Source organism: Sturnira hondurensis, unplaced genomic scaffold, assembly GCF_014824575.4.
Source record: "Sturnira hondurensis isolate 20B ecotype Veracruz unplaced genomic scaffold, ASM1482457v3 Scaffold0007208, whole genome shotgun sequence".
Classification (NCBI taxonomy): domain Eukaryota; kingdom Metazoa; phylum Chordata; class Mammalia; order Chiroptera; family Phyllostomidae; genus Sturnira; species Sturnira hondurensis.
Genome location: NW_028079839.1, coordinates 1,409,396 through 1,419,515, shown reverse-complemented (window position 1 = coordinate 1,419,515; position 10,120 = coordinate 1,409,396). Strand labels below are relative to the sequence as shown.

The following is a 10,120-nucleotide window of genomic DNA, read 5'->3' as shown; positions in this document are numbered from 1 at the left end:
CATGTGAGTTTTTACAGCAGCTTTACTCATAATTGCCAATACCAAGCAACCAAGCAAGCAACCAAGATGTCCTTCAGTGGATAAATGGACAAATAAATTGTAGTACATTCAGACAATTAAGTATTATTCAGTACTAAAAGGAAATGAGCTGTCAAGCCATGAAAAGACACAGAGGAATCTTAAATGCACATTACTAAGCAAAAGAAGCCAATCTGAAATAATTATATCCTGTATGATTCCAAAATGTCACATACTGTATGACATTCTAACAAAGGCAAAACTATGGAGACAATAAAAAGATCAGCTGATAGCAGGGTTGAAGGGGGAAAGGATGAACTGGCAGAGCACAGAGGGTTTTTAAGGCAGCGGAGCTATTCTGTAAGGCACTGCCATGCTGGTTCCGTCGCCACACAGTCATGGAAGTCCACACAACGCACACCGCCATGAGGGAACCTCAATGTAAATGAGACTCTGGCTGACAAAAGGCGTTTACGATGGGCGACCGTAGTAGATTCACCCACTGTAACGAAGGTGCCCCTCCTTTTTCAGGATGTTGGTAGGACGAGGTTATGTATATGTAGGGGCAGGGGACATTAAACTGCGTTGCCCTCAACTTTGCTGTGAACCTAAAATCTACGAAATAAAGCCTATTCTTTTAAATCTGCTTCACAACTGAGTTTTCAAATCACTAATATACATAAAACATTTTCTTTAAAAAAAAAGTCTGTTCTCAAAGAATGATGGGGAGTTTTAAAAAGGTCCGAGAAACTTTTAACATGAACCTAAATCGCTCTAAAAAATACCCACTTTGCCCTAACCAGTGTGGCTCACTCGACTGGGTGTTCATGGTGCCACAGAACCAAGGGCCCCGCGTTCGATTCCCAGGCAGGGCGCAGCCTGGGATGAGGGCTCTGGCCCAGCTGGGGTGTGTACGAGAAGCAGCTGATCAATGTTTCTCTCTTGCATCGAGATTTCTCTCCCTCTTTCTCCCTTCCCCCTCTCTAAAAATAAATAAAATCTTTTTAAAGATATCCAGTTTGCAATATATTCACCCAAAACCCTTAGGTTAAAAAGAAAAAGAATATAGAAATTAACATTACACGTTTCCAACTGGCCAAATCTGAATTAACTTGAGCATAAAAAATAGCAGTATAAAAACCCATGTCTACACAAGTATACATAAATACACAAATAAATAGGAAAAGAGAGCTCTTCCTTACAGTGGATATCCAACTAATAAATGGGGGGGGGAGCATAAGTGGGTTAGAAAAATCACCACCAGAAATCTTCACAACAGATTCAGGAAATAATCATCGATGAATGTTAAAACAAATGGGCAAAAGTTTGAGTACTAACAGGACATTTCAATAGCCTCCAAGTATCCCTCCCTCCCCACTAACTGGAATGTTATAGAGCCCAGGAGACAAACCTGACCAAAGTTGCCCACGCCAGTAACCGATCACACCGTCTGCCTCTTGATACACTGCACTAAGAACACAGCACCAATTCTGTGGTGTTCCTGCCAAAAAAGGTGCACGTGCTAACTCTAATCTAATGAGAAAACATCAGACGTACTGTATTAAGAGCCTTTCTACAAAATAACCAGTCCTACATTCTCCAAAAAATCAGTATCATGAAAAACAAAGAAATACTTTACTGTTCCCATTAAAGGAGATTATTAAAAACACGGTAGCTTACTGCAATACGTGATAAGATTTTATTTTATCTTCATAAAATACATTAATGGGCCCTAGCTGGTGTGGCTCAGTGGATCAAGTACCAGCCTACAAACCGAAAGGTCACAGGTTCAATTCCAGGTAGGGCATATGCCTGGGTTGTGGGCCAGGTCCCCAGTGGGGGCCACATGAGAGGCAAACACACATTGATGTTTCTCTCCCTCTCTTTCTCCCTCCCTTCCCCTCTCTAAAATATAAATAAATAAAATCTTTTAAAAATAATTAACTGGACAACTGACAAAATCTGAATAAGATCTGTAGAAATACGCCCTGGCTGGTGTGGCCTAGTGGACTGAGCGACAACCTGTAAACCAAAGGGTCATCAGTTCAATTCCCAGTCAGGGCACATGCCTGGGTTGCAGGCCAGGTCCCCTGTGGGGGCTATGTGAGAGGCAACCACACATTGATGTTTCTCACCCTCTCTTCCACTCTTAAAACCTTAAAAAAACCCCAAAGATTTGTAAAAATACACTAAGAATTACATAACCATGTTAGACAATGGTTATTTCCTGATTTTGATCAGTATACTGTGGTTATGTAAGAGAAAGTCCTTGTTCTTTATGAACTACACACTGAAATATTTAGGGATAAAGGGGTGTCAAGTCCACAAACAACTTTCAAACAGTTCTAGGGGAAAATACATCTACATCACGCAACCCAGACAACCAGGGAACCCGCAGCCTAACGCAGGAGCCAGACGAGTGCTCAGAAGTGCAAAGCAAGTCCCTCCCGCAAGGACCTGAAATCTTCTAATGGCTTCCCAATCCACTCAGAATAAAATTAAAATTTCCCAGTCTTTCCTGCAAAGTTTTACATAAAACTGGGTTTTGGCCCTGGCTGGTGTAGCTCAATGGATAGAGCAAGGGCCAGTGAACCAAGAGTCTCCAGTTCGATTCCCAGTCAGGGCACATGCCTGGGTTGCAGGCCAGGTCCCCAGTAGAGGGCATGAAAGAGGCAACCACACATTGATGTTTCTCTTTCTCACTTTCTTCCTTCCTTCCCGTCTATAAAAATAAATAAAAATCTAAAAAAAAGTGGGTTTTGTTCTGTTCCTTATACAGCAAGCTCATTCTCACCTTAAGTGTTTGTCCGCTCTGCCTAGAATGCTCTTTTCACAGATTCTGACATGGCCAACTACTGCCACAGGGGCCTAGGTTTAAATAGCACCCCTAAGATTTTTCCTGACCATTCAAGTCACCCTGCCTTCATTATCTGCACAGTGGACTCAGCGTGACCTAGCTTTCTTTCTCTTACTTGCTCCTTAACTGTCCCTCCACACTAGAACGTAAATACGAGTAACAGACCTTGTCTTGTTCACAGGGTTATCTCAACATCTAGTAGTTACTTTCTCAAACACCGAACACTGAACAGGTCACTACTAAATGTTTTGATTTCAGTAGTTTTTAAAAAGATTTTATTTATTTATTTTTAGAGAGACGGGGAAGGGAGGGAAAAGAGAGGGAGAGACAACATTGATGTGCAAAAGATTCAGTTAGCCCTGGCTGGTGTAGCTCAGTAAATTGAGTGCGGGCCTGTGAACCCAAGGATCGAGGTTCGATTCCCAGTCAAGGCACATACCCGGTTGCAGGCCAGTTCCCAGCTGGGGACACACGAGAGGCAACCATACATTGATATTTCTCTCCCTCCCTCCTTCTCTTCCCCTCTAAAGATAGATAAATGAAATTTTTTTTAAAAAAAGAGATTTGGTTGCCCCTCTCACACCTCAAGAGAGGTAAAAATGTAAATTGGGGCAAGCACTTTGGAAAACAGTCTGGCAGTTCCAAAGGTCTCACACCAGCCTGCAACCCAGGTACATGCCCTGATTGGGAATCGAACCAGCAACCTTTCAATTTACAGGCTGCACTCAATCCACTGAGCCACACCAGCTAGGGCATAATTTTGGTAGCTTTTCATCATTTACTTGCGAAAATCCTAAACAATGTCAGATCACACAGGAGGTACCAAATCATTTGCTAAATGAATTTCTATGAAAACAATGACCTCAGACTTCAACTCCATACAAAAATACATCCCCGAAACATATCCCCCGCCTCTCTCTCTCTCTCTCTCTCTCTCACACACACACACACACGCACACACGCACACATACGGTGGGGGACTGCTTCCTCTTCCTGTCTGTAAAGAGGGTCCACACAGAAGAGGATCACTCCTTGTTTCCAGGCCCTTGACAAGACCAGCTGAGGGGGAAATGAGGGTCGTGCCCTGAAGGAGGCACTCACAGCCAGGGGCTAGGACTGCCTCTCCGACCTCTACCGCATAGGTTAGGCACACTGGACCGTCGCTCGGCCGTAAACAAAGAGACTTTCATGTCTTCACTCATATAGTTGCTCCTGCACAGATGGTTCTCCCACTCTTCTTTTTAGCATATGCCAGCCCGAATTTCATTTGATCTTTTTATGTCTTTATTCTGCTTCTGTTAGATTTTTAGGACCTCTGAGAAATGGGTATGAACCCTAAACCCTGTATCTATAGAGATACACCATATATCATTTATTCAGCACTGAACAAACGCATTCCTAGTTTGACAAAGTAGTTTTGGTTATAGAGGTCTTCTAGAATCTACAGTTTCTGGGATTTTGATGATTAATGAGACAAAATATCAGAAATTATGATTGTCTCTAAAAAAACTTTTGGGTCTGCACTTTTACATCTCACACTGTATATGAAACAACTCAGAACTATCCTAAAGCTGACTACGAGAACTGAAATTCTTTGAAGAAAACACAGATGTGCATCTTCCTGACCATGGACTAGACAATGATCTCCTAAGTCCAGCACCCAAAACATCAGTGACAAAAGAAAACATGGATAAACTGGACTATATCAACATTAAAACCTTTTGTGCCTCAAAGGCCACCTCAAGAAACTAAAAAGACAACTCACAAAATAGGAGAATATCTGCAAATCATTTACCTGACCTGTATCCAGAATATATAAAGAACTCGCACAACTCAACAACAAAAAGACAAAAAGTCTACAGCCTTACCACCCTGAACACACCCCATCTCGTCTGATCTCGAAGACAAATAACCCCACTGAAAAGTGGGCAAAGGATTAGAATAGACATTTCTCTGATGAACAAATGCCCCCCCAAAAAAGATACTCAGCACCATGAAGAAAATGCAAGTAAAAACTAGGAGACCCCCCTGACTAATACGGCTATAATACCGAAGACTGACAGCAACAGTGTCAATCAGAGGGTGCAGAGAAAAGGAACCCTCATTCGTTAGTTGCTGGTAAAAATGTAAACTGGGGCAACCAATTTGGAAAACAGTCTGGCAATTCCAAAGGTCAAACACAGAGTAACCACCACAGGACCCAGCAATTCCACTCCTGGGTGTACGTACACCCAAGAGAAGTGAAAACATGTATCTACACAAAAACGTGTACACAGATTTCACGAGAGACAGTGGAAACCACCTAGCTACCCACCAATCAGTAAACAAACACAATGGAGTATCAATCTGCAGAAGCAGATCTGTGGTTGCCAGGAGCTCCAGGGAAGGAAGGAAGGACTGATCACGGGCGCAGGTCTCTTTTCAGACGATGAAAATGTTCTGGATAGTGGTGCTGGTCACGCAAGGGCATACTTTAGAAGATGAATTCCGTGGTATACGAAATAAACCTCAAGGAAGCAGGGAAGGGGCTGTGGGGTCCAGAATGTGCCACTGAAAGATGTGCCTCGGTGGCACGCAGACCGCTGTGAGCTGAAGGCAATTTTGGTTTCAGGAGCAGTCTCTGTCCCCGCCCTTAAGGACCCCAAAAGCTTTGAATGAGAGGCCTTGACCATAAGGAATTACCAGCGATGACTCCTTCTGACCTATCTTCAGGAAGGGCACACTTCCATCTACCAAAGGTCTGCTCTTCTTCTCATCCTCCAATGACCTTTTGAGCCCCCAAGGCACCTGACCTCAACCTGAGCTCAGGATGTCCTATGCTGCATCTCACCCCCCTTTCTGTCTCTAAACCCCTCGTGCACATGGGGTTTCTGACTCTCTCATGTACGTGGGGTTCCCATGTGCACAAAATTCCATTTTATTTTCTCTTGTCAGTCTACCCCTGATTTTTCAGCCAGCCAAAAGAAACAGAGGAGGGGAAGACAAATTCTTCCCTTCCCCACAATAAGCAAATGATTTCCAATAATCCCTTATCTATCCAAATACTTTTACTTATGTTACTTCAATCCACATAAAAATTTGACTTATCAAAGGGTGGTAAAAAATTGTGTTGTGTTGGTAGAGAAGGGGGTGGGACAGTTTGTCCTCAATAACGTAAACTATAAAAAATATAGAAAATTGGGGTTTTTATTACTAAAAAGTTCAGTTTCACTAGGCAATTGAAAAATTATCAACTTTGTATTCAATTTACCAGACCAACCTCCACTTCAAAATCCAAACTGATGGTTCTTGTCAAAAATTCATCTTAACCAAAATATCACCCTCCCCCAAAAGCAAAGAATGCTAACCAATCCAAATTTCTTAAGTGGTGAAATTACTGGTCTGAGTCCATGAAAGTACCTTTTACAAATGCAAGTAGACTATATAAAAATGTCTAGCATTTCTGGAAAGTTTATTAGCTGACTAATTTTAGCTTTAATTATGCTAAAAAGGTTTCTGAAGTTTAAATAAAGTTATATAAACTACTTCCTAAAAATCAGACAATTCCAAGGAAAAAAATATTTCGGTGAACTGGAGAAAGAGGACAAGTTTCCACACAGACGCGACCAGAAAGTTTACTGCTAAAAGACTGGGCATCCATACAATGCCAGGCCTTTTACTCACACACAACACAACAGAAACACACACACCTATTTTCCGACTGCATCAGCACCCACCCCGTGGACTCTGTAATTACACACAGCATCCACGGCATACAAAAATACTGTGGGCCAGCTGGTCTGTGTCTTCTCCAAACAGTGTGGCCAGGTAGCAGTGAATCACACATTCTCCCGAGTCTCATCTGCCTTGTGATCAATGACACAAGCTGCCAACATCTGAGGTTGAGGACGCAAACTGCGACTGCAGATTTTTTCCTCCTTCCCATGATACTAAACATTACTGACACACTACAAACGCGCGTGACCATCCTGAGTGCCACCAGTGCCAAACCCAAAAGGAAGAACTTGCCCCACACTCAAATCTGAACTGTGGAAGTGCAGCACTTGTCTTCATTTGAATAATAAGACATGATCATTACTAAAATGTTGAGCATCCCCTACAGAAAGAAAAGTGTGCTAATAACAGATATAAACATACTGACCCACAAAAGGGTTTTTTTACACTAAGCTATAATTTCAAATATTTGTCTCATAAATCATCAAAGTCCCAGAAACTCCAATATTTAGGAGGGTACAAATTGCCTATCCTAGAACCTCTATAACCAAAACTACTGTCAAATTAAGAATGCAAAACTACTCTGAATAAATGATATGTGGTCTCTACAGGTATCAGGTTTAAGGTTCACACTCATTTCTCAGAGGTCTTAAAAATCTAATAAGGAAGTAGAATAAAAACATAGAAAGATCAATTGAAATCCAGACTGGCATATGCTAGGAAAAATAAAAAGGATGACACAAGACAGGAGTGAACGGACCAGATCTCTTGGGGTGAAGTCACCAAATCGGTTTCTCAGAAGACAGGAATCAACTAAGCCCAGAGTAAAGCATATCCATGAATAAAAGCAGAAGCGAGTTTAAACAGAAAGAGGCTCTTCACAAGAACAAATAAACTCATTTGGCTGGAACTAAGGATTCACAAAGGTCAGAGTGAGGGTCAAGTCTGCAGAGTGGATCGGGGGCTGATTACAGAGTAACCTGAGCACTACAGCAAGGAGCTTAACTTTCCTCTGCATGTAATAAGAAATGTTCTGGAAGTTTTTATGTTGTGATGCAAATAAGTGAGAATGTTAAGATGCGCAAGATCTTATTTATGTAAAGCATAAACGGACCACAAATATTGCAAATGAAACAACTCATCCCTGGGGAAAACATGCTTGAAGCCCAGGTACAAGAGAATATTATCTTGGGGGGGGCATGACACCATGAACAGCAATCCTCAAAAAGTAACAGTGGGTCGAGCTGAATAATGTGGTCTACTTCTGCAAGTCCCGCTTCTTTAAAGTTTCCATTTATTATAAAAGCAGGGTGAGTGTAAAGCATGACAAACGGCTCCCACTGTATCAATTACATATGAGGCAGTGCACCTCAAATATGTGCGTTCATCCTCACACGTCACATGTGATACGCCATAACCCTGATCAGCACACAGAGCTGGATCAAGACCATAAACTTAAAATCTACTACCGTGAATGAGTTCATCATGTTAATCCAAACACATTTCAAGAGTAAATAAATGGGTGTCTCAGTGCTCTGAAGCACTAACAAAGTGTTGTAACCATCAACAGAAACAGAAATCCCTCACAACAAATGATATCCCCAAAACCCAAATAAAAATAATGTCACGAAATTTTATATAGAGGTGACTGCATGTCTTCTCATAAAATCAAAAAACCAAGGAGGAACAAGGTTCTGTATTTCTTTAAAAGTACCTCATTTAATTAACAGTAATAACGAGGAGGAGAGATCCAGCTTTATTTTTCATACGTAATTTAGGTGACTTTCCCAAGATCCATGGCAAAAGTCAAGATCAAAATTCCTTACAGTTTCCCTTGGCTTATGGCTGGTCCAGTGGCCCGTGTTTGATCCAAACAGAAGCACCCCTGAGGTCACCCAAGTGATAGAGAAGCAACTTAAAGGGGAAGAACCACTCATTATACAACATATCCAAGAGCTCGAGATTTCTCTTCGACTGTGATCCTAAAAGGACATTTTTGTACATTAAATCTACAGACCACATCGTAGATCATACAAACCGAAACATTGGGTAGAGGGAACAGCGTTTACCCTGAGAGTCCGCAAAGTTACAGAAAAGGGAATTCAAACGACCGAAATCAAAATTCTCTGCAAGAAAGTTTCAAAACACCGTGCATCTCAAAGATAATGGGCCAGTTCAAACTTTCAAGCTGACGCTCAACTGCCTGTCCCTTGCGCTTAATGCAAGTATTCATTACAGTCCTTTTGTCTGTGAAGTGCCCACACCAAACCACCGCGGAGAAAATAACAGATCCCTGCAAGAACAATCGTTATTGGGAGCGAGAAAGGTAGACAATCCTTCCAATGGTGACAGGTCCTCCGCCCCGCCCCCGTCGCCCCCGACCTTTATTTTAAAACAGAAATGGCAGCCGCCGAGGCTACCGCAGGAGGAGCGGAGAGGGAAAGGCCAGGAGACAGAAACACAAGTTCAGAGATCAGCACCAACTTGTGACGACGGACCAAGTATTTTAGGGCCTACCGCAGAGTGGGAGCGAAACCCACTCACATACCCCCACCCTCGGGAGGTGGCAGGAAGAGGAGCTGGGGGGAAGGGGAGAATCTGGCGGAAGAGAGGTGGCAGGGCGGGCGGCGCGTCCAGCCACGGCTAATCCACAGTCGGTAAACAAGCCGGGCGGACCCACCTCCCACGGGTCAGGCCTGTCCCGCACCGGGGAAGCCCAAAATGGAAGCGCGGCAGCGGCAAGCCGGGCCCCGTTCCCGCGCCTCCCCGCGCCTGCCGTACCGGAGAAGACTCGGCGGTATGGGGTCGAGGCCGAGGAGGCCGCGGGGGGTTCGGGGGGCCTGCGGCGGGGCGCCCTCCTGGGGCCCGCTTACCTGGCGGCGGCGGCTCCTCCTCCAGCTCCTGCTTCTCCCCGTCCGGACCTCGGCGCGCGGCGGCGGCGGCGGCGACACCCGAGCAGCCAGCGGCGACGAGCCGAGCCCGGCCCCTCTCCGCCTCCCCCCGCGCCGCCTCCGCCCTCTCCTCTCAGTCAGGACATGGTCTCCGCGGGCCCGCGCGCTGCTCCCGGCTGCCGGGGGCGGGGGCAGAGGGGCGGGGAGCGGACACGGAGGCGGGGGGGGCGGCTGGGGGTCGGGGGAGAGAAGAAGGGGGACGACCTAGGGCGCTGCGGGATCGCAATGGCGGCGGTGAGCGGCCCCGGAGCCAAATCAGCCCCAAGGCGAGCAAGGCGACGTCAAGGCGGGACCCAGTCGCTCGCCGCACTATCATTGGCCCCGAGGCCGTGGCTGCGCGGCCAATGGGCTGCCGCTTCTTTCCGGGCGCAGGAGGAGGGCGGTGGAACGGTGACGTCAAGCCGGCGCCGGGCCCCGATTGTGAGGCGGCCCGCGAGCGGGGGCTACGGACCCCGGGGCTTGCGGGGAACGCCGGGAGGGCGCGGGCGGGGGGACACGCAGGCGGTGCGGCCAGGTCCCGGGGGGATGGGAGGTGGGGCGCGTTCTCGCGCGAGGTGCGACTCCCTGTTCCCCGTATCTT

General features: G+C 45.4%; 1 protein-coding gene across 2 annotated transcripts in view; it reads right to left on the bottom strand.

The window, feature by feature from the left end:
• ZRANB1 (zinc finger RANBP2-type containing 1) overlaps positions 1–9,534 on the bottom strand; it is a 54,279-nt gene extending 44,745 nt beyond the window's left edge. Inside the window, exon 1 of one of the 2 annotated variants that reach the window (XM_037051164.1) lies at positions 9,463–9,534. The gene's annotated coding sequence lies outside the window, so the exon portion shown is untranslated. The remainder of the gene's footprint in view (positions 1–9,462) is intronic. The other variant, XM_037051165.1, reaches the window with a different exon arrangement.
• Positions 9,535–10,120: the final 586 nt, after the last annotated feature.